Genomic DNA, 22,952 nt, shown 5'->3' with positions numbered 1-22,952 from the left:
TAAAATGCATATTTTTTATTGTTACTTATTTCTTTCCCTTAATTTAGCTCATATTAAAAAAGAGAGAAGACTTTTAAAAGACTTGGAAAAAACTTTGAGTGGAAAAGGATCTGTTTCTCTTTGGCCTGCTTGTGTGTCTTCTTTAAATAGGTCGCTCTTGACTGTTGTACTCGCTTACGGCCATACCACCCTGAGCACGCCCGATCTCGTCCGATCTCGGAAGCTAAGCAGGGTCGGGCCTGGTTAGTACTTGGATGGGAAACCGCCTGGGAATACCAGGTGCTGTAAGCTTTTGCTTTTCTTTCAGCCAAGGCTCAGCTATCATTCTAGTTCCTTTACACTTTTATACGGATTAGCTGCTTCTTTTTTGTCTGTTTTCTCTTTCTCTGTGCCATCTTTCTGCTTGCGGTGTCACAAAGGACAGCTCAGCCTCGTCATTCTTCCTTTCTCCTGCAGGAGGCGATAGACGGGCCTTTTCTCTGTCTCTATTACAAACTCTTGAGCGCCGCGTGCTCTTTTGGAAATGACACCCCTCTCTTCAGTTTGAGACGGAGCTTCCCAAATTTGATTGTCATCCGAACCCCTTAGTGGTAAACTACACAGGAGATGCACCCTCTTAGATTTAAAGTTCATTTTCAAATAAATTAACAAAAAACACATTCTCATGTTCATTTTTTCACTGATGTTGGTGTGGGATCAAATTATTTGCAATTAAACAAATGACATATTTCAGCTTTTTTGGTACTTTTTCATTACTTGGAACAGGACAAGAGTTTTTTATCATCTCAAAAAAAAAAAAAAAATTCATTAAACTCATCAGCAAATATTGTTTCATTGTAGGAAAATATAGGCATGCCCTTTCTGTTTTAAAATCACTAAATTCACCCCAAATTACCTGCACTCAAAGTGCATCACCACAATATTTTATTTTATTTTATTTTAATAGGTTTGGTTTTATTTTAACAAGATGACTTTTACTTCCACTCAAAGTGCCTCAACGCAATATTGATTGTATTTATTGATATTAATTTTATTAATTAATTTAAACATTTTGGTTTAATTTAATTTAACCAGGTTTGAAATTTCTGTTTTAAAATCACTAAATTCACCCCAAATTACCTGCACTCAAAGTGCATCACCACAATATTTTATTTTATTTTATATTATTTAATTTTATTTTATTTCAATAGATTTGGTTTCATTTTAACCAGATGACATTTACTTCCACTCAAAGTGCCTCAACGCAGTATTGATTGTATTTATTGCTATTAATTTTATTAATTAATTTAAACATTTTGGTTTAATTTAATTTAACCAGGTTTGAAATTTCTGTTTTAAAATGACAAATTTCCCCCCTAAATTACATTCAATTTAAAGTAAGCGCAGTATTTGTTTACTTTTATTTAATTCAATTTCAACCAGAAGACATTTCTGATGTTAAAGTTGAGAAACAGGCCCCCATTACTTCCACACAAAGTGCGTCACCGCGCGACATTTATCTTTTGTGAATGTATTTATTTATTAAAATGCATATTTTTTATTGTTACTTATTTCTTTCCCTTAATTTAGCTCATATTAAAAAAGAGAGAAGACTTTTAAAAGACTTGGAAAAAACTTTGAGTGGAAAAGGATCTGTTTCTCTTTGGCCTGCCTGTGTGTCTTCTTTAAATAGGTCGCTCTTGACTGTTGTACTCGCTTACGGCCATACCACCCTGAGCACGCCCGATCTCGTCCGATCTCGGAAGCTAAGCAGGGTCGGGCCTGGTTAGTACTTGGATGGGAGACCGCCTGGGAATACCAGGTGCTGTAAGCTTTTGCTTTTCCTTCAGCCAAGGCTCAGCTATCATTCTAGTTCCTTTACACTTTTATACGGATTAGCTGCTTCTTTTTTGTCTGTTTTCTCTTTCTCTGTGCCATCTTTCTGCTTGCGGTGTCACAAAGGACAGCTCAGCCTCGTCATTCTTCCTTTCTCCTGCAGGAGGCGATAGACGGGCCTTTTCTCTGTCTCTATTACAAACTCTTGAGCGCCGCGTGCTCTTTTGGAAATGACACCCCTCTCTTCAGTTTGAGACGGAGCTTCCCAAATTTGATTGTCATCCGAACCCCTTAGTGGTAAACTACACAGGAGATGCACCCTCTTAGATTTAAAGTTCATTTTCAAATAAATTAACAAAAAACACATTCTCATGTTCATTTTTTCACTGATGTTGGTGTGGGATCAAATTATTTGCAATTAAACAAATGACATATTTCAGCTTTTTTGGTACTTTTTCATTACTTGGAACAGGACAAGAGTTTTTTATCATCTCAAAAAAAAAAAAAAAATTCATTAAACTCATCAGCAAATATTGTTTCATTGTAGGAAAATATAGGCATGCCCTTTCTGTTTTAAAATCACTAAATTCACCCCAAATTACCTGCACTCAAAGTGCATCACCACAATATTTTATTTTATTTTATTTTAATAGGTTTGGTTTTATTTTAACAAGATGACTTTTACTTCCACTCAAAGTGCCTCAACGCAATATTGATTGTATTTATTGATATTAATTTTATTAATTAATTTAAACATTTTGGTTTAATTTAATTTAACCAGGTTTGAAATTTCTGTTTTAAAATCACTAAATTCATCCCCAAATTACCTGCACTCAAAGTGCATCACCACAATATTTTATTTAATTTTATATTATTTAATTTTATTTCATTTCAATAGATTTGGTTTCATTTTAACCAGATGACATTTACTTCCACTCAAAGTGCCTCAACGCAGTATTGATTGTATTTATTGCTATTAATTTTATTAATTAATTTAAACATTTTGGTTTAATTTAATTTAACCAGGTTTGAAATTTCTGTTTTAAAATCACTAAATTCACCCCAAATTACCTGCACTCAAAGTGCATCACCACAATATTTTATTTAATTTTATTTTAATTGTTTTGGTTTTATTTTAACCAGATGACATTTACTTCCACTCAAAGTGCCTCACCGCAATATTGATTGTATTTATTGATATTAATTATTTTAAACATTTTGGTTTAATTTAATTTAACCAGGTTTGAAATTTCTGTTTTAAAATGACCAAATTCCCCCCAAATTACATTCAATTTAAAGTAAGCGCAGTGTTTGTTTACTTTTATTTAATTCAATTTCAACCAGAAGACATTTCTGATGTTAAAGTTGAGAAACAGGCCCCCATTACTTCCACACAAAGTGCGTCACCGCGCGACATTTATCTTTTGTGAATGTATTTATTTATTAAAATGCATATTTTTTATTGTTACTTATTTCTTTCCCTTAATTTAGCTCATATTAAAAAAGAGAGAAGACTTTTAAAAGACTTGGAAAAAACTTTGAGTGGAAAAGGATCTGTTTCTCTTTGGCCTGCTTGTGTGTCTTCTTTAAATAGGTCGCTCTTGACTGTTGTACTCGCTTACGGCCATACCACCCTGAGCACGCCCGATCTCGTCCGATCTCGGAAGCTAAGCAGGGTCGGGCCTGGTTAGTACTTGGATGGGAGACCGCCTGGGAATACCAGGTGCTGTAAGCTTTTGCTTTTCTTTCAGCCAAGGCTCAGCTATCATTCTAGTTCCTTTACACTTTTATACGGATTAGCTGCTTCTTTTTTGTCTGTTTTCTCTTTCTCTGTGCCATCTTTCTGCTTGCAGGTGTCACAAAGGACAGCTCAGCCTCGTCATTCTTCCTTTCTCCTGCAGGAGGCGATAGACGGGCCTTTTCTCTGTCTCTATTACAAACTCTTGAGCGCCGCGTGCTCTTTTGGAAATGACACCCCTCTCTTCAGTTTGAGACGGAGCTTCCCAAATTTGATTGTCATCCGAACCCCTTAGTGGTAAACTACACAGGAGATGCACCCTCTTAGATTTAAAGTTCATTTTCAAATAAATTAACAAAAAACACATTCTCATGTTCATTTTTTCACTGATGTTGGTGTGGGATCAAATTATTTGCAATTAAACAAATGACATATTTCAGCTTTTTTGGTACTTTTTCATTACTTGGAACAGGACAAGAGTTTTTTATCATCTCAAAAAAAAAAAAAAAATTCATTAAACTCATCAGCAAATATTGTTTCATTGTAGGAAAATATAGGCATGCCCTTTCTGTTTTAAAATCACTAAATTCACCCCAAATTACCTGCACTCAAAGTGCATCACCACAATATTTTATTTTATTTTATTTTAATAGGTTTGGTTTTATTTTAACAAGATGACTTTTACTTCCACTCAAAGTGCCTCAACGCAATATTGATTGTATTTATTGATATTAATTTTATTAATTAATTTAAACATTTTGGTTTAATTTAATTTAACCAGGTTTGAAATTTCTGTTTTAAAATCACTAAATTCACCCCAAATTACCTGCACTCAAAGTGCATCACCACAATATTTTATTTTATTTTATATTATTTAATTTTATTTCATTTCAATAGATTTGGTTTCATTTTAACCAGATGACATTTACTTCCACTCAAAGTGCCTCAACGCAGTATTGATTGTATTTATTGCTATTAATTTTATTAATTAATTTAAACATTTTGGTTTAATTTAATTTAACCAGGTTTGAAATTTCTGTTTTAAAATCACTAAATTCACCCCAAATTACCTGCACTCAAAGTGCATCACCACAATATTTTATTTAATTTTATTTTAATTGTTTTGGTTTTATTTTAACCAGATGACATTTACTTCCACTCAAAGTGCCTCAACGCAATATTGATTGTATTTATTGATATTAATTATTTTAAACATTTTGGTTTAATTTAATTTAACCAGGTTTGAAATTTCTGTTTTAAAATGACCAAATTCCCCCCAAATTACATTCAATTTAAAGTAAGCGCAGTATTTGTTTACTTTTATTTAATTCAATTTCAACCAGAAGACATTTCTGATGTTAAAGTTGAGAAACAGGCCCCCATTACTTCCACACAAAGTGCGTCACCGCGCGACATTTATCTTTTGTGAATGTATTTATTTATTAAAATGCATATTTTTTATTGTTACTTATTTCTTTCCCTTAATTTAGCTCATATTAAAAAAGAGAGAAGACTTTTAAAAGACTTGGAAAAAACTTTGAGTGGAAAAGGATCTGTTTCTCTTTGGCCTGCCTGTGTGTCTTCTTTAAATAGGTCGCTCTTGACTGTTGTACTCGCTTACGGCCATACCACCCTGAGCACGCCCGATCTCGTCCGATCTCGGAAGCTAAGCAGGGTCGGGCCTGGTTAGTACTTGGATGGGAGACCGCCTGGGAATACCAGGTGCTGTAAGCTTTTGCTTTTCCTTCAGCCAAGGCTCAGCTATCATTCTAGTTCCTTTACACTTTTATACGGATTAGCTGCTTCTTTTTGGTCTGTTTTCTCTTTCTCTGTGCCATCTTTCTGCTTGCGGTGTCACAAAGGACAGCTCAGCCTCGTCATTCTTCCTTTCTCCTGCAGGAGGCGATAGACGGGCCTTTTCTCTGTCTCTATTACAAACTCTTGAGCGCCGCGTGCTCTTTTGGAAATGACACCCCTCTCTTCAGTTTGAGACGGAGCTTCCCAAATTTGATTGTCATCCGAACCCCTTAGTGGTAAACTACACAGGAGATGCACCCTCTTAGATTTAAAGTTCATTTTCAAATAAATTAACAAAAAACACATTCTCATGTTCATTTTTTCACTGATGTTGGTGTGGGATCAAATTATTTGCAATTAAACAAATGACATATTTCAGCTTTTTTGGTACTTTTTCATTACTTGGAACAGGACAAGAGTTTTTTATCATCTCAAAAAAAAAAAAAAAAAATTCATTAAACTCATCAGCAAATATTGTTTCATTGTAGGAACATATAGGCATGCCCTTTCTGTTTTAAAATCACTAAATTCACCCCAAATTACCTGCACTCAAAGTGCATCACCACAATATTTTATTTTATTTTATTTTAATAGGTTTGGTTTTATTTTAACAAGATGACTTTTACTTCCACTCAAAGTGCCTCAACGCAATATTGATTGTATTTATTGATATTAATTTTATTAATTAATTTAAACATTTTGGTTTAATTTAATTTAACCAGGTTTGAAATTTCTGTTTTAAAATCACTAAATTCATCCCCAAATTACCTGCACTCAAAGTGCATCACCACAATATTTTATTTAATTTTATATTATTTAATTTTATTTCATTTCAATAGATTTGGTTTCATTTTAACCAGATGACATTTACTTCCACTCAAAGTGCCTCAACGCAGTATTGATTGTATTTATTGCTATTAATTTTATTAATTAATTTAAACATTTTGGTTTAATTTAATTTAACCAGGTTTGAAATTTCTGTTTTAAAATCACTAAATTCACCCCAAATTACCTGCACTCAAAGTGCATCACCACAATATTTTATTTAATTTTATTTTAATTGTTTTGGTTTTATTTTAACCAGATGACATTTACTTCCACTCAAAGTGCCTCAACGCAATATTGATTGTATTTATTGATATTAATTATTTTAAACATTTTGGTTTAATTTAATTTAACCAGGTTTGAAATTTCTGTTTTAAAATGACCAAATTCCCCCCAAATTACAGTCAATTTAAAGTAAGCGCAGTGTTTGTTTACTTTTATTTAATTCAATTTCAACCAGAAGACATTTCTGATGTTAAAGTTGAGAAACAGGCCCCCATTACTTCCACACAAAGTGCGTCACCGCGCGACATTTATCTTTTGTGAATGTATTTATTTATTAAAATGCATATTTTTTATTGTTACTTATTTCTTTCCCTTAATTTAGCTCATATTAAAAAAGAGAGAAGACTTTTAAAAGACTTGGAAAAAACTTTGAGTGGAAAAGGATCTGTTTCTCTTTGGCCTGCCTGTGTGTCTTCTTTAAATAGGTCGCTCTTGACTGTTGTACTCGCTTACGGCCATACCACCCTGAGCACGCCCGATCTCGTCCGATCTCGGAAGCTAAGCAGGGTCGGGCCTGGTTAGTACTTGGATGGGAGACCGCCTGGGAATACCAGGTGCTGTAAGCTTTTGCTTTTCTTTCAGCCAAGGCTCAGCTATCATTCTAGTTCCTTCACACTTTTATACGGATTAGCTGCTTCTTTTTTGTCTGTTTTCTCTTTCTCTGTGCCATCTTTCTGCTTGCGGTGTCACAAAGGACAGCTCAGCCTCGTCATTCTTCCTTTCTCCTGCAGGAGGCGATAGACGGGCCTTTTCTCTGTCTCTATTACAAACTCTTGAGCGCCGCGTGCTCTTTTGGAAATGACACCCCTCTCTTCAGTTTGAGACGGAGCTTCCCAAATTTGATTGTCATCCGAACCCCTTAGTGGTAAACTACACAGGAGATGCACCCTCTTAGATTTAAAGTTCATTTTCAAATAAATTAACAAAAAACACATTCTCATGTTCATTTTTTCACTGATGTTGGTGTGGGATCAAATTATTTGCAATTAAACAAATGACATATTTCAGCTTTTTTGGTACTTTTTCATTACTTGGAACAGGACAAGAGTTTTTTATCATCTCAAAAAAAAAAAAAAAAAAATCAAACTCATCAGCAAATATTGTTTCATTGTAGGAACATATAGGCATGCCCTTTCTGTTTTAAAATCACTAAATTCACCCCAAATTACCTGCACTCAAAGTGCATCACCACAATATTTTATTTTATTTTATTTTAATAGGTTTGGTTTTATTTTAACCAGATGACATTTACTTCCACTCAAAGTGCCTCAACGTAATATTGATTGTATTTATTGATATTAATTTTATTAATTAATTTAAACATTTTGGTTTAATTTAATTTAACCAGGTTTGAAATTCCTGTTTTAAAATCACTAAATTCACCCCAAATTACCTGCACTCAAAGTGCATCACCACAATATTTTATTTTATTTTATATTATTTAATTTTATTTCATTTCAATAGATTTGGTTTCATTTTAACCAGATGACATTTACTTCCACTCAAAGTGCCTCAACGCAGTATTGATTGTATTTATTGCTATTAATTTTATTAATTAATTTAAACATTTTGGTTTAATTTAATTTAACCAGGTTTGAAATTTCTGTTTTAAAATGACCAAATTCCCCCCAAATTACATTCAATTTAAAGTAAGCGCAGTATTTGTTTACTTTTATTTAATTCAATTTCAACCAGAAGACATTTCTGATGTTAAAGTTGAGAAACAGGCCCCCATTACTTCCACACAAAGTGCGTCACCGCGCGACATTTATCTTTTGTGAATGTATTTATTTATTAAAATGCATATTTTTTATTGTTACTTATTTCTTTCCCTTAATTTAGCTCATATTAAAAAAGAGAGAAGACTTTTAAAAGACTTGGAAAAAACTTTGAGTGGAAAAGGATCTGTTTCTCTTTGGCCTGCCTGTGTGTCTTCTTTAAATAGGTCGCTCTTGACTGTTGTACTTGCTTACGGCCATACCACCCTGAGCACGCCCGATCTCGTCCGATCTCGGAAGCTAAGCAGGGTCGGGCCTGGTTAGTACTTGGATGGGAGACCGCCTGGGAATACCAGGTGCTGTAAGCTTTTGCTTTTCCTTCAGCCAAGGCTCAGCTATCATTCTAGTTCCTTTACACTTTTATACGGATTAGCTGCTTCTTTTTTGTCTGTTTTCTCTTTCTCTGTGCCATCTTTCTGCTTGCGGTGTCACAAAGGACAGCTCAGCCTCGTCATTCTTCCTTTCTCCTGCAGGAGGCGATAGACGGGCCTTTTCTCTGTCTCTATTACAAACTCTTGAGTGCCGCGTGCTCTTTTGGAAATGACACCCCTCTCTTCAGTTTGAGACGGAGCTTCCCAAATTTGATTGTCATCCGAACCCCTTAGTGGTAAACTACACAGGAGATGCACCCTCTTAGATTTAAAGTTCATTTTCAAATAAATTAACAAAAAACACATTCTCATGTTCATTTTTTCACTGATGTTGGTGTGGGATCAAATTATTTGCAATTAAACAAATGACATATTTCAGCTTTTTTGGTACTTTTTCATTACTTGGAACAGGACAAGAGTTTTTTATCATCTCAAAAAAAAAAAAAAAAATTCATTAAACTCATCAGCAAATATTGTTTCATTGTAGGAAAATATAGGCATGCCCTTTCTGTTTTAAAATCACTAAATTCACCCCAAATTACCTGCACTCAAAGTGCATCACCACAATATTTTATTTTATTTTATTTTAATAGGTTTGGTTTTATTTTAACAAGATGACTTTTACTTCCACTCAAAGTGCCTCAACGCAATATTGATTGTATTTATTGATATTAATTTTATTAATTAATTTAAACATTTTGGTTTAATTTAATTTAACCAGGTTTGAAATTTCTGTTTTAAAATCACTAAATTCATCCCCAAATTACCTGCACTCAAAGTGCATCACCACAATATTTTATTTAATTTTATATTATTTAATTTTATTTCATTTCAATAGATTTGGTTTCATTTTAACCAGATGACATTTACTTCCACTCAAAGTGCCTCAACGCAGTATTGATTGTATTTATTGCTATTAATTTTATTAATTAATTTAAACATTTTGGTTTAATTTAATTTAACCAGGTTTGAAATTTCTGTTTTAAAATCACTAAATTCACCCCAAATTACCTGCACTCAAAGTGCATCACCACAATATTTTATTTAATTTTATTTTAATTGTTTTGGTTTTATTTTAACCAGATGACATTTACTTCCACTCAAAGTGCCTCAACGCAATATTGATTGTATTTATTGATATTAATTATTTTAAACATTTTGGTTTAATTTAATTTAACCAGGTTTGAAATTTCTGTTTTAAAATGACCAAATTCCCCCCAAATTACATTCAATTTAAAGTAAGCGCAGTATTTGTTTACTTTTATTTAATTCAATTTCAACCAGAAGACATTTCTGATGTTAAAGTTGAGAAACAGGCCCCCATTACTTCCACACAAAGTGCGTCACCGCGCGACATTTATCTTTTGTGAATGTATTTATTTATTAAAATGCATATTTTTTATTGTTACTTATTTCTTTCCCTTAATTTAGCTCATATTAAAAAAGAGAGAAGACTTTTAAAAGACTTGGAAAAAACTTTGAGTGGAAAAGGATCTGTTTCTCTTTGGCCTGCCTGTGTGTCTTCTTTAAATAGGTCGCTCTTGACTGTTGTACTTGCTTACGGCCATACCACCCTGAGCACGCCCGATCTCGTCCGATCTCGGAAGCTAAGCAGGGTCGGGCCTGGTTAGTACTTGGATGGGAGACCGCCTGGGAATACCAGGTGCTGTAAGCTTTTGCTTTTCCTTCAGCCAAGGCTCAGCTATCATTCTAGTTCCTTTACACTTTTATACGGATTAGCTGCTTCTTTTTTGTCTGTTTTCTCTTTCTCTGTGCCATCTTTCTGCTTGCGGTGTCACAAAGGACAGCTCAGCCTCGTCATTCTTCCTTTCTCCTGCAGGAGGCGATAGACGGGCCTTTTCTCTGTCTCTATTACAAACTCTTGAGTGCCGCGTGCTCTTTTGGAAATGACACCCCTCTCTTCAGTTTGAGACGGAGCTTCCCAAATTTGATTGTCATCCGAACCCCTTAGTGGTAAACTACACAGGAGATGCACCCTCTTAGATTTAAAGTTCATTTTCAAATAAATTAACAAAAAACACATTCTCATGTTCATTTTTTCACTGATGTTGGTGTGGGATCAAATTATTTGCAATTAAACAAATGACATATTTCAGCTTTTTTGGTACTTTTTCATTACTTGGAACAGGACAAGAGTTTTTTATCATCTCAAAAAAAAAAAAAAAAATTCATTAAACTCATCAGCAAATATTGTTTCATTGTAGGAAAATATAGGCATGCCCTTTCTGTTTTAAAATCACTAAATTCACCCCAAATTACCTGCACTCAAAGTGCATCACCACAATATTTTATTTTATTTTATTTTAATAGGTTTGGTTTTATTTTAACAAGATGACTTTTACTTCCACTCAAAGTGCCTCAACGCAATATTGATTGTATTTATTGATATTAATTTTATTAATTAATTTAAACATTTTGGTTTAATTTAATTTAACCAGGTTTGAAATTTCTGTTTTAAAATCACTAAATTCATCCCCAAATTACCTGCACTCAAAGTGCATCACCACAATATTTTATTTAATTTTATATTATTTAATTTTATTTCATTTCAATAGATTTGGTTTCATTTTAACCAGATGACATTTACTTCCACTCAAAGTGCCTCAACGCAGTATTGATTGTATTTATTGCTATTAATTTTATTAATTAATTTAAACATTTTGGTTTAATTTAATTTAACCAGGTTTGAAATTTCTGTTTTAAAATCACTAAATTCACCACAAATTACCTGCACTCAAAGTGCATCACCACAATATTTTATTTAATTTTATTTTAATTGTTTTGGTTTTATTTTAACCAGATGACATTTACTTCCACTCAAAGTGCCTCAACGCAATATTGATTGTATTTATTGATATTAATTATTTTAAACATTTTGGTTTAATTTAATTTAACCAGGTTTGAAATTTCTGTTTTAAAATGACCAAATTCCCCCCAAATTACATTCAATTTAAAGTAAGCGCAGTATTTGTTTACTTTTATTTAATTCAATTTCAACCAGAAGACATTTCTGATGTTAAAGTTGAGAAACAGGCCCCCATTACTTCCACACAAAGTGCGTCACCGCGCGACATTTATCTTTTGTGAATGTATTTATTTATTAAAATGCATATTTTTTATTGTTACTTATTTCTTTCCCTTAATTTAGCTCATATTAAAAAAGAGAGAAGACTTTTAAAAGACTTGGAAAAAACTTTGAGTGGAAAAGGATCTGTTTCTCTTTGGCCTGCCTGTGTGTCTTCTTTAAATAGGTCGCTCTTGACTGTTGTACTCGCTTACGGCCATACCACCCTGAGCACGCCCGATCTCGTCCGATCTCGGAAGCTAAGCAGGGTCGGGCCTGGTTAGTACTTGGATGGGAGACCGCCTGGGAATACCAGGTGCTGTAAGCTTTTGCTTTTCCTTCAGCCAAGGCTCAGCTATCATTCTAGTTCCTTTACACTTTTATACGGATTAGCTGCTTCTTTTTTGTCTGTTTTCTCTTTCTCTGTGCCATCTTTCTGCTTGCGGTGTCACAAAGGACAGCTCAGCCTCGTCATTCTTCCTTTCTCCTGCAGGAGGCGATAGACGGGCCTTTTCTCTGTCTCTATTACAAACTCTTGAGCGCCGCGTGCTCTTTTGGAAATGACACCCCTCTCTTCAGTTTGAGACGGAGCTTCCCAAATTTGATTGTCATCCGAACCCCTTAGTGGTAAACTACACAGGAGATGCACCCTCTTAGATTTAAAGTTCATTTTCAAATAAATTAACAAAAAACACATTCTCATGTTCATTTTTTCACTGATGTTGGTGTGGGATCAAATTATTTGCAATTAAACAAATGACATATTTCAGCTTTTTTGGTACTTTTTCATTACTTGGAACAGGACAAGAGTTTTTTATCATCTCAAAAAAAAAAAAAAAATTCATTAAACTCATCAGCAAATATTGTTTCATTGTAGGAAAATATAGGCATGCCCTTTCTGTTTTAAAATCACTAAATTCACCCCAAATTACCTGCACTCAAAGTGCATCACCACAATATTTTATTTTATTTTATTTTAATAGGTTTGGTTTTATTTTAACAAGATGACTTTTACTTCCACTCAAAGTGCCTCAACGCAATATTGATTGTATTTATTGATATTAATTTTATTAATTAATTTAAACATTTTGGTTTAATTTAATTTAACCAGGTTTGAAATTTCTGTTTTAAAATCACTAAATTCATCCCCAAATTACCTGCACTCAAAGTGCATCACCACAATATTTTATTTAATTTTATATTATTTAATTTTATTTCATTTCAATAGATTTGGTTTCATTTTAACCAGATGACATTTACTTCCACTCAAAGTGCCTCAACGCAGTATTGATTGTATTTATTGCTATTAATTTTATTAATTAATTTAAACATTTTGGTTTAATTTAATTTAACCAGGTTTGAAATTTCTGTTTTAAAATCACTAAATTCACCCCAAATTACCTGCACTCAAAGTGCATCACCACAATATTTTATTTAATTTTATTTTAATTGTTTTGGTTTTATTTTAACCAGATGACATTTACTTCCACTCAAAGTGCCTCAACGCAATATTGATTGTATTTATTGATATTAATTATTTTAAACATTTTGGTTTAATTTAATTTAACCAGGTTTGAAATTTCTGTTTTAAAATGACCAAATTCCCCCCAAATTACATTCAATTTAAAGTAAGCGCAGTATTTGTTTACTTTTATTTAATTCAATTTCAACCAGAAGACATTTCTGATGTTAAAGTTGAGAAACAGGCCCCCATTACTTCCACACAAAGTGCGTCACCGCGCGACATTTATCTTTTGTGAATGTATTTATTTATTAAAATGCATATTTTTTATTGTTACTTATTTCTTTCCCTTAATTTAGCTCATATTAAAAAAGAGAGAAGACTTTTAAAAGACTTGGAAAAAACTTTGAGTGGAAAAGGATCTGTTTCTCTTTGGCCTGCCTGTGTGTCTTCTTTAAATAGGTCGCTCTTGACTGTTGTACTCGCTTACGGCCATACCACCCTGAGCACGCCCGATCTCGTCCGATCTCGGAAGCTAAGCAGGGTCGGGCCTGGTTAGTACTTGGATGGGAGACCGCCTGGGAATACCAGGTGCTGTAAGCTTTTGCTTTTCCTTCAGCCAAGGCTCAGCTATCATTCTAGTTCCTTTACACTTTTATACGGATTAGCTGCTTCTTTTTTGTCTGTTTTCTCTTTCTCTGTGCCATCTTTCTGCTTGCGGTGTCACAAAGGACAGCTCAGCCTCGTCATTCTTCCTTTCTCCTGCAGGAGGCGATAGACGGGCCTTTTCTCTGTCTCTATTACAAACTCTTGAGCGCCGCGTGCTCTTTTGGAAATGACCAGGGGCGGACTTTACCATTAGGCAAAGGTCGGCAATTGCCTTGGGCCCCGAGCTACCTAGGGGCCCCCAAAATGCCCCATTAACTTGCTTAAAGATTTTTATTTTTTTTTACTTCGTGCAAAATATATATTTCTAAAACTTCATTTGAAAAATGGCATCAAATCATTAGTGTCGCAGACAGGAGGCCCCCCCCCCACCTCACTACATTGGACTATTCCATTATTTCACTTACTGCGCATCTGCGAAAGTGACAAGGCTGTAATGCGCCAAAAAACTGACGAAGAAGAAGTGATTGACAGTGATAGACATTGTGTACAGAGAGAGAGTGTTGACAGTAAAAATGAAGCGAAGCTACCCAAGCGGTGCTGAAAAAAGGAAGAAACAGGAGGAAAGCAAAAAGTTTTTAGGAAAATTGATGAGTAATGAGTACTAGCAGTCACTAGCCGCATTTCCACTGTCGGCCCAGTGCGAGCCAGGGCTTAAAAGAGGCCGTTTGTTTGCATGCTTTGTTATATATTCAAATTCAAAATCATCGATGTTTTAATTATAGAATTGATTTAATTTATCAGGACTCAAAATTAATCACACATAAATACACTTATTTCTATTTTATTTATTTATTTTTAACGCTTATAAAAATAGCCTGCTTATTCAGTCGAGTCTGTTTATGTTTATTAGCCACAGTATAGCCCTCATGTTTATAATGAATGATAATATCTCTATTGTTATAAAAGCTCCCGAACAAAAAACATTATTAGGCTATATTCTTTTATGATAGGCAACATGAGATAAACTCTCGAGACGAGGCTTGTGAAAGATAATATAAGTTACTTAATACACTATTGTGATAGAGAATAAGAAGCTGACGTCTGATTTCTTCAAGCGGTCATATTTTACCATGTTTACTATGGTAACATGTTTAGCGTGCATATCTTTTTCATCGCTTATACATATTTCTGCCTTGTATGGTGATTATCCACATTGGACCAAGTTATTTCAAACACTCGCTGCTGACTGAAAGAGAGTTTTGAGCTCAACTTATTTTTAAAAAAAGTGTTTAATGCTGGTGTTAAAGCTGTTATCTTTCTGAAATGATCCTCGGCGCAGACTCGCTATTTTTATAAAAGCTCCCGAACAAAAATCATTATTATATTTTGATGATATGCAACGTGGAGCTAAACTCTTGAAAAGAGACGACAGATAAAATGTTACTTAATAAATACACAATTGTGATAGAGAATAAGAAGCTGACGTCTGATTTCTCCAAGCGGTAATATTTAACATGTTTACTGTGTAACGTTAATGTTTAGCGTACATAGTCTTTTACATCGCTTATAAATATTTCTGCCTTGTTTAGTGATTATAATCCACATCGGATCAAGTTATTTCAAACACTTGCTGCTAACTAAGGGTGAGTTTTGAGCTCAACTTATTTTAAAACGTCTTTAATGCTGGTGTTTAAGCTGTTATCTTTCTGAAATGATCCGCGCTGACGCTCTCTAGACACGGAGAAACTCCGCCTTTGTTCATAACCCCTCCTCTAGCCCCAGCTGGCCCGCTTTGGCCCAAGGTTTTCGTAGGGCCAAAAAACCCTGGCCGTTGGCCCCGAGGAAGCCCCGGCGAGGCACGATCAAGCCCCGGAAGTGACAGTGGAAACGCGACTGGCCCTGGCACGCACTAGCACGCCCGGTCTTAGCTCGATAGTGGAAACACGGCTATTCTGACCAATTTGTTACACTTGAACTTGAAGATGACCAAGCACTCTGGCCAAAACATCTCACTGACAAAGAACGCTGCTTAATAGTGCAGAGAGGCCCTGTTCAGAGCAAGGATAGAATTTATCCTTTTTATTTTTCTTCTTTTTTTTCTTACAGATACAACTCCAGATGTCTATACATCATTGCTGTGTGAAGACTGCTGAAGAGAAGTAACAAGTAGGGCTTTTTTTTTAAATAAGGATTGACAAAAGGAGGGAAACGAGATGTAGAGGGCCCCATGTCTGTGTTTGCCTTGGGCCCCAAAATGTCTAAATCCGCCCCTGGAAATGACACCCCTCTCTTCAGTTTGAGACGGAGCTTCCCAAATTTGATTGTCATCCGAACCCCTTAGTGGTAAACTACACAGGAGATGCACCCTCTTAGATTTAAAGTTCATTTTCAAATAAATTAACAAAAAACACATTCTCATGTTCATTTTTTCACTGATGTTGGTGTGGGATCAAATTATTTGCAATTAAACAAATGACATATTTCAGCTTTTTTGGTACTTTTTCATTACTTGGAACAGGACAAGAGTTTTTTATCATCTCAAAAAAAAAAAAAAAATTCATTAAACTCATCAGCAAATATTGTTTCATTGTAGGAAAATATAGGCATGCCCTTTCTGTTTTAAAATCACTAAATTCACCCCAAATTACCTGCACTCAAAGTGCATCACCACAATATTTTATTTTATTTTATTTTAATAGGTTTGGTTTTATTTTAACAAGATGACTTTTACTTCCACTCAAAGTGCCTCAACGCAATATTGATTGTATTTATTGATATTAATTTTATTAATTAATTTAAACATTTTGGTTTAATTTAATTTAACCAGGTTTGAAATTTCTGTTTTAAAATCACTAAATTCATCCCCAAATTACCTGCACTCAAAGTGCATCACCACAATATTTTATTTAATTTTATATTATTTAATTTTATTTCATTTCAATAGATTTGGTTTCATTTTAACCAGATGACATTTACTTCCACTCAAAGTGCCTCAACGCAGTATTGATTGTATTTATTGCTATTAATTTTATTAATTAATTTAAACATTTTGGTTTAATTTAATTTAACCAGGTTTGAAATTTCTGTTTTAAAATCACTAAATTCACCCCAAATTACCTGCACTCAAAGTGCATCACCACAATATTTTATTTAATTTTATTTTAATTGTTTTGGTTTTATTTTAACCAGATGACATTTACTTCCACTCAAAGTGCCTCAACGCAATATTGATTGTATTTATTGATATTAATTATTTTAAACATTTTGGTTTAATTTAATTTAACCAGGTTTGAAATTTCTGTTTTAAAATGACCAAATTCCCCCCAAATTACATTCAATTTAAAGTAAGCGCAGTGTTTGTTTACTTTTATTTAATTCAATTTCAACCAGAAGACATTTCTGATGTTAAAGTTGAGAAACAGGCCCCCATTACTTCCACACAAAGTGCGTCACCGCGCGACATTTATCTTTTGTGAATGTATTTATTTATTAAAATGCATATTTTTTATTGTTACTTATTTCTTTCCCTTAATTTAGCTCATATTAAAAAAGAGAGAAGACTTTTAAAAGACTTGGAAAAAACTTTGAGTGGAAAAGGATCTGTTTCTCTTTGGCCTGCCTGTGTGTCTTCTTTAAATAGGTCGCTCTTGACTGTTGTACTTGCTTACGGCCATACCACCCTGAGCACGCCCGATCTCGTCCGATCTCGGAAGCTAAGCAGGGTCGGGCCTGGTTAGTACTTGGATGGGAGACCGCCTGGGAATACCAGGTGCTGTAAGCTTTTGCTTTTCCTTCAGCCAAGGCTCAGCTATCATTCTAGTTCCTTTACACTTTTATACGGATTAGCTGCTTCTTTTTTGTCTGTTTTCTCTTTCTCTGTGCCATCTTTCTGCTTGCGGTGTCACAAAGGACAGCTCAGCCTCGTCATTCTTCCTTTCTCCTGCAGGAGGCGATAGACGGGCCTTTTCTCTGTCTCTATTACAAACTCTTGAGTGCCGCGTGCTCTTTTGGAAATGACACCCCTCTCTTCAGTTTGAGACGGAGCTTCCCAAATTTGATTGTCATCCGAACCCCTTAGTGGTAAACTACACAGGAGATGCACCCTCTTAGATTTAAAGTTCATTTTCAAATAAATTAACAAAAAACACATTCTCATGTTCATTTTTTCACTGATGTTGGTGTGGGATCAAATTATTTGCAATTAAACAAATGACATATTTCAGCTTTTTTGGTACTTTTTCATTACTTGGAACAGGACAAGAGTTTTTTATCATCTCAAAAAAAAAAAAAAAAATTCATTAAACTCATCAGCAAATATTGTTTCATTGTAGGAAAATATAGGCATGCCCTTTCTGTTTTAAAATCACTAAATTCACCCCAAATTACCTGCACTCAAAGTGCATCACCACAATATTTTATTTTATTTTATTTTAATAGGTTTGGTTTTATTTTAACAAGATGACTTTTACTTCCACTCAAAGTGCCTCAACGCAATATTGATTGTATTTATTGATATTAATTTTATTAATTAATTTAAACATTTTGGTTTAATTTAATTTAACCAGGTTTGAAATTTCTGTTTTAAAATCACTAAATTCATCCCCAAATTACCTGCACTCAAAGTGCATCACCACAATATTTTATTTAATTTTATATTATTTAATTTTATTTCATTTCAATAGATTTGGTTTCATTTTAACCAGATGACATTTACTTCCACTCAAAGTGCCTCAACGCAGTATTGATTGTATTTATTGCTATTAATTTTATTAATTAATTTAAACATTTTGGTTTAATTTAATTTAACCAGGTTTGAAATTTCTGTTTTAAAATCACTAAATTCACCCCAAATTACCTGCACTCAAAGTGCATCACCACAATATTTTATTTAATTTTATTTTAATTGTTTTGGTTTTATTTTAACCAGATGACATTTACTTCCACTCAAAGTGCCTCAACGCAATATTGATTGTATTTATTGATATTAATTATTTTAAACATTTTGGTTTAATTTAATTTAACCAGGTTTGAAATTTCTGTTTTAAAATGACCAAATTCCCCCCAAATTACATTCAATTTAAAGTAAGCGCAGTATTTGTTTACTTTTATTTAATTCAATTTCAACCAGAAGACATTTCTGATGTTAAAGTTGAGAAACAGGCCCCCATTACTTCCACACAAAGTGCGTCACCGCGCGACATTTATCTTTTGTGAATGTATTTATTTATTAAAATGCATATTTTTTATTGTTACTTATTTCTTTCCCTTAATTTAGCTCATATTAAAAAAGAGAGAAGACTTTTAAAAGACTTGGAAAAAACTTTGAGTGGAAAAGGATCTGTTTCTCTTTGGCCTGCCTGTGTGTCTTCTTTAAATAGGTCGCTCTTGACTGTTGTACTCGCTTACGGCCATACCACCCTGAGCACGCCCGATCTCGTCCGATCTCGGAAGCTAAGCAGGGTCGGGCCTGGTTAGTACTTGGATGGGAGACCGCCTGGGAATACCAGGTGCTGTAAGCTTTTGCTTTTCCTTCAGCCAAGGCTCAGCTATCATTCTAGTTCCTTTACACTTTTATACGGATTAGCTGCTTCTTTTTTGTCTGTTTTCTCTTTCTCTGTGCCATCTTTCTGCTTGCGGTGTCACAAAGGACAGCTCAGCCTCGTCATTCTTCCTTTCTCCTGCAGGAGGCGATAGACGGGCCTTTTCTCTGTCTCTATTACAAACTCTTGAGCGCCGCGTGCTCTTTTGGAAATGACCAGGGGCGGACTTTACCATTAGGCAAAGGTCGGCAATTGCCTTGGGCCCCGAGCTACCTAGGGGCCCCCAAAATGCCCCATTAACTTGCTTAAAGATTTTTATTTTTTTTTACTTCGTGCAAAATATATATTTCTAAAACTTCATTTGAAAAATGGCATCAAATCATTAGTGTCGCAGACAGGAGGCCCCCCCCCCACCTCACTACATTGGACTATTCCATTATTTCACTTACTGCGCATCTGCGAAAGTGACAAGGCTGTAATGCGCCAAAAAACTGACGAAGAAGAAGTGATTGACAGTGATAGACATTGTGTACAGAGAGAGAGTGTTGACAGTAAAAATGAAGCGAAGCTACCCAAGCGGTGCTGAAAAAAGGAAGAAACAGGAGGAAAGCAAAAAGTTTTTAGGAAAATTGATGAGTAATGAGTACTAGCAGTCACTAGCCGCATTTCCACTGTCGGCCCAGTGCGAGCCAGGGCTTAAAAGAGGCCGTTTGTTTGCATGCTTTGTTATATATTCAAATTCAAAATCATCGATGTTTTAATTATAGAATTGATTTAATTTATCAGGACTCAAAATTAATCACACATAAATACACTTATTTCTATTTTATTTATTTATTTTTAACGCTTATAAAAATAGCCTGCTTATTCAGTCGAGTCTGTTTATGTTTATTAGCCACAGTATAGCCCTCATGTTTATAATGAATGATAATATCTCTATTGTTATAAAAGCTCCCGAACAAAAAACATTATTAGGCTATATTCTTTTATGATAGGCAACATGAGATAAACTCTCGAGACGAGGCTTGTGAAAGATAATATAAGTTACTTAATACACTATTGTGATAGAGAATAAGAAGCTGACGTCTGATTTCTTCAAGCGGTCATATTTTACCATGTTTACTATGGTAACATGTTTAGCGTGCATATCTTTTTCATCGCTTATACATATTTCTGCCTTGTATGGTGATTATCCACATTGGACCAAGTTATTTCAAACACTCGCTGCTGACTGAAAGAGAGTTTTGAGCTCAACTTATTTTTAAAAAAAGTGTTTAATGCTGGTGTTAAAGCTGTTATCTTTCTGAAATGATCCTCGGCGCAGACTCGCTATTTTTATAAAAGCTCCCGAACAAAAATCATTATTATATTTTGATGATATGCAACGTGGAGCTAAACTCTTGAAAAGAGACGACAGATAAAATGTTACTTAATAAATACACAATTGTGATAGAGAATAAGAAGCTGACGTCTGATTTCTCCAAGCGGTAATATTTAACATGTTTACTGTGTAACGTTAATGTTTAGCGTACATAGTCTTTTACATCGCTTATAAATATTTCTGCCTTGTTTAGTGATTATAATCCACATCGGATCAAGTTATTTCAAACACTTGCTGCTAACTAAGGGTGAGTTTTGAGCTCAACTTATTTTAAAACGTCTTTAATGCTGGTGTTTAAGCTGTTATCTTTCTGAAATGATCCGCGCTGACGCTCTCTAGACACGGAGAAACTCCGCCTTTGTTCATAACCCCTCCTCTAGCCCCAGCTGGCCCGCTTTGGCCCAAGGTTTTCGTAGGGCCAAAAAACCCTGGCCGTTGGCCCCGAGGAAGCCCCGGCGAGGCACGATCAAGCCCCGGAAGTGACAGTGGAAACGCGACTGGCCCTGGCACGCACTAGCACGCCCGGTCTTAGCTCGATAGTGGAAACACGGCTATTCTGACCAATTTGTTACACTTGAACTTGAAGATGACCAAGCACTCTGGCCAAAACATCTCACTGACAAAGAACGCTGCTTAATAGTGCAGAGAGGCCCTGTTCAGAGCAAGGATAGAATTTATCCTTTTTATTTTTCTTCTTTTTTTTCTTACAGATACAACTCCAGATGTCTATACATCATTGCTGTGTGAAGACTGCTGAAGAGAAGTAACAAGTAGGGCTTTTTTTTTAAATAAGGATTGACAAAAGGAGGGAAACGAGATGTAGAGGGCCCCATGTCTGTGTTTGCCTTGGGCCCCAAAATGTCTAAATCCGCCCCTGGAAATGACACCCCTCTCTTCAGTTTGAGACGGAGCTTCCCAAATTTGATTGTCATCCGAACCCCTTAGTGGTAAACTACACAGGAGATGCACCCTCTTAGATTTAAAGTTCATTTTCAAATAAATTAACAAAAAACACATTCTCATGTTCATTTTTTCACTGATGTTGGTGTGGGATCAAATTATTTGCAATTAAACAAATGACATATTTCAGCTTTTTTGGTACTTTTTCATTACTTGGAACAGGACAAGAGTTTTTTATCATCTCAAAAAAAAAAAAAAAATTCATTAAACTCATCAGCAAATATTGTTTCATTGTAGGAAAATATAGGCATGCCCTTTCTGTTTTAAAATCACTAAATTCACCCCAAATTACCTGCACTCAAAGTGCATCACCACAATATTTTATTTTATTTTATTTTAATAGGTTTGGTTTTATTTTAACAAGATGACTTTTACTTCCACTCAAAGTGCCTCAACGCAATATTGATTGTATTTATTGATATTAATTTTATTAATTAATTTAAACATTTTGGTTTAATTTAATTTAACCAGGTTTGAAATTTCTGTTTTAAAATCACTAAATTCATCCCCAAATTACCTGCACTCAAAGTGCATCACCACAATATTTTATTTAATTTTATATTATTTAATTTTATTTCATTTCAATAGATTTGGTTTCATTTTAACCAGATGACATTTACTTCCACTCAAAGTGCCTCAACGCAGTATTGATTGTATTTATTGCTATTAATTTTATTAATTAATTTAAACATTTTGGTTTAATTTAATTTAACCAGGTTTGAAATTTCTGTTTTAAAATCACTAAATTCACCCCAAATTACCTGCACTCAAAGTGCATCACCACAATATTTTATTTAATTTTATTTTAATTGTTTTGGTTTTATTTTAACCAGATGACATTTACTTCCACTCAAAGTGCCTCAACGCAATATTGATTGTATTTATTGATATTAATTATTTTAAACATTTTGGTTTAATTTAATTTAACCAGGTTTGAAATTTCTGTTTTAAAATGACCAAATTCCCCCCAAATTACATTCAATTTAAAGTAAGCGCAGTGTTTGTTTACTTTTATTTAATTCAATTTCAACCAGAAGACATTTCTGATGTTAAAGTTGAGAAACAGGCCCCCATTACTTCCACACAAAGTGCGTCACCGCGCGACATTTATCTTTTGTGAATGTATTTATTTATTAAAATGCATATTTTTTATTGTTACTTATTTCTTTCCCTTAATTTAGCTCATATTAAAAAAGAGAGAAGACTTTTAAAAGACTTGGAAAAAACTTTGAGTGGAAAAGGATCTGTTTCTCTTTGGCCTGCCTGTGTGTCTTCTTTAAATAGGTCGCTCTTGACTGTTGTACTT

The 22,952-nt window shown here is 34.2% G+C and overlaps 11 non-coding genes across 11 annotated transcripts; all 11 read left to right on the top strand.

Moving 5' to 3' along the window:
* Positions 1-172: 172 nt before the first annotated feature.
* Positions 173-291, top strand: LOC128017910 (5S ribosomal RNA). Its single transcript, XR_008184606.1, has one exon. It is a non-coding gene; the product is annotated as a 5S ribosomal RNA (ribosomal RNA).
* Positions 292-1,694: 1,403 nt separating this feature from the next.
* LOC128017859 (5S ribosomal RNA) lies at positions 1,695-1,813 on the top strand. Its single transcript, XR_008184557.1, has one exon. It is a non-coding gene; the product is annotated as a 5S ribosomal RNA (ribosomal RNA).
* A 1,618-nt stretch (positions 1,814-3,431) lies between these two features.
* LOC128017858 (5S ribosomal RNA) lies at positions 3,432-3,550 on the top strand. Its single transcript, XR_008184556.1, has one exon. It is a non-coding gene; the product is annotated as a 5S ribosomal RNA (ribosomal RNA).
* A 1,618-nt stretch (positions 3,551-5,168) lies between these two features.
* On the top strand, positions 5,169-5,287 carry LOC128017855 (5S ribosomal RNA). Its single transcript, XR_008184554.1, has one exon. It is a non-coding gene; the product is annotated as a 5S ribosomal RNA (ribosomal RNA).
* Positions 5,288-6,907: 1,620 nt separating this feature from the next.
* LOC128017854 (5S ribosomal RNA) lies at positions 6,908-7,026 on the top strand. Its single transcript, XR_008184553.1, has one exon. It is a non-coding gene; the product is annotated as a 5S ribosomal RNA (ribosomal RNA).
* A 1,401-nt stretch (positions 7,027-8,427) lies between these two features.
* Positions 8,428-8,546, top strand: LOC128017853 (5S ribosomal RNA). The gene has a single exon (XR_008184552.1). It is a non-coding gene; the product is annotated as a 5S ribosomal RNA (ribosomal RNA).
* Positions 8,547-10,165: 1,619 nt separating this feature from the next.
* On the top strand, positions 10,166-10,284 carry LOC128017852 (5S ribosomal RNA). The gene has a single exon (XR_008184551.1). It is a non-coding gene; the product is annotated as a 5S ribosomal RNA (ribosomal RNA).
* Positions 10,285-11,903: 1,619 nt separating this feature from the next.
* LOC128017851 (5S ribosomal RNA) lies at positions 11,904-12,022 on the top strand. The gene has a single exon (XR_008184550.1). It is a non-coding gene; the product is annotated as a 5S ribosomal RNA (ribosomal RNA).
* A 1,618-nt stretch (positions 12,023-13,640) lies between these two features.
* Positions 13,641-13,759, top strand: LOC128018003 (5S ribosomal RNA). Its single transcript, XR_008184693.1, has one exon. It is a non-coding gene; the product is annotated as a 5S ribosomal RNA (ribosomal RNA).
* A 3,668-nt stretch (positions 13,760-17,427) lies between these two features.
* LOC128018002 (5S ribosomal RNA) lies at positions 17,428-17,546 on the top strand. Its single transcript, XR_008184692.1, has one exon. It is a non-coding gene; the product is annotated as a 5S ribosomal RNA (ribosomal RNA).
* Positions 17,547-19,165: 1,619 nt separating this feature from the next.
* On the top strand, positions 19,166-19,284 carry LOC128018001 (5S ribosomal RNA). Its single transcript, XR_008184691.1, has one exon. It is a non-coding gene; the product is annotated as a 5S ribosomal RNA (ribosomal RNA).
* Positions 19,285-22,952: the final 3,668 nt, after the last annotated feature.

This window comes from Carassius gibelio, chromosome A7, assembly GCF_023724105.1.
Source record: "Carassius gibelio isolate Cgi1373 ecotype wild population from Czech Republic chromosome A7, carGib1.2-hapl.c, whole genome shotgun sequence".
Classification (NCBI taxonomy): Eukaryota; Metazoa; Chordata; class Actinopteri; order Cypriniformes; family Cyprinidae; genus Carassius; species Carassius gibelio.
This window is presented reverse-complemented; position numbering and strand designations above follow the sequence as displayed.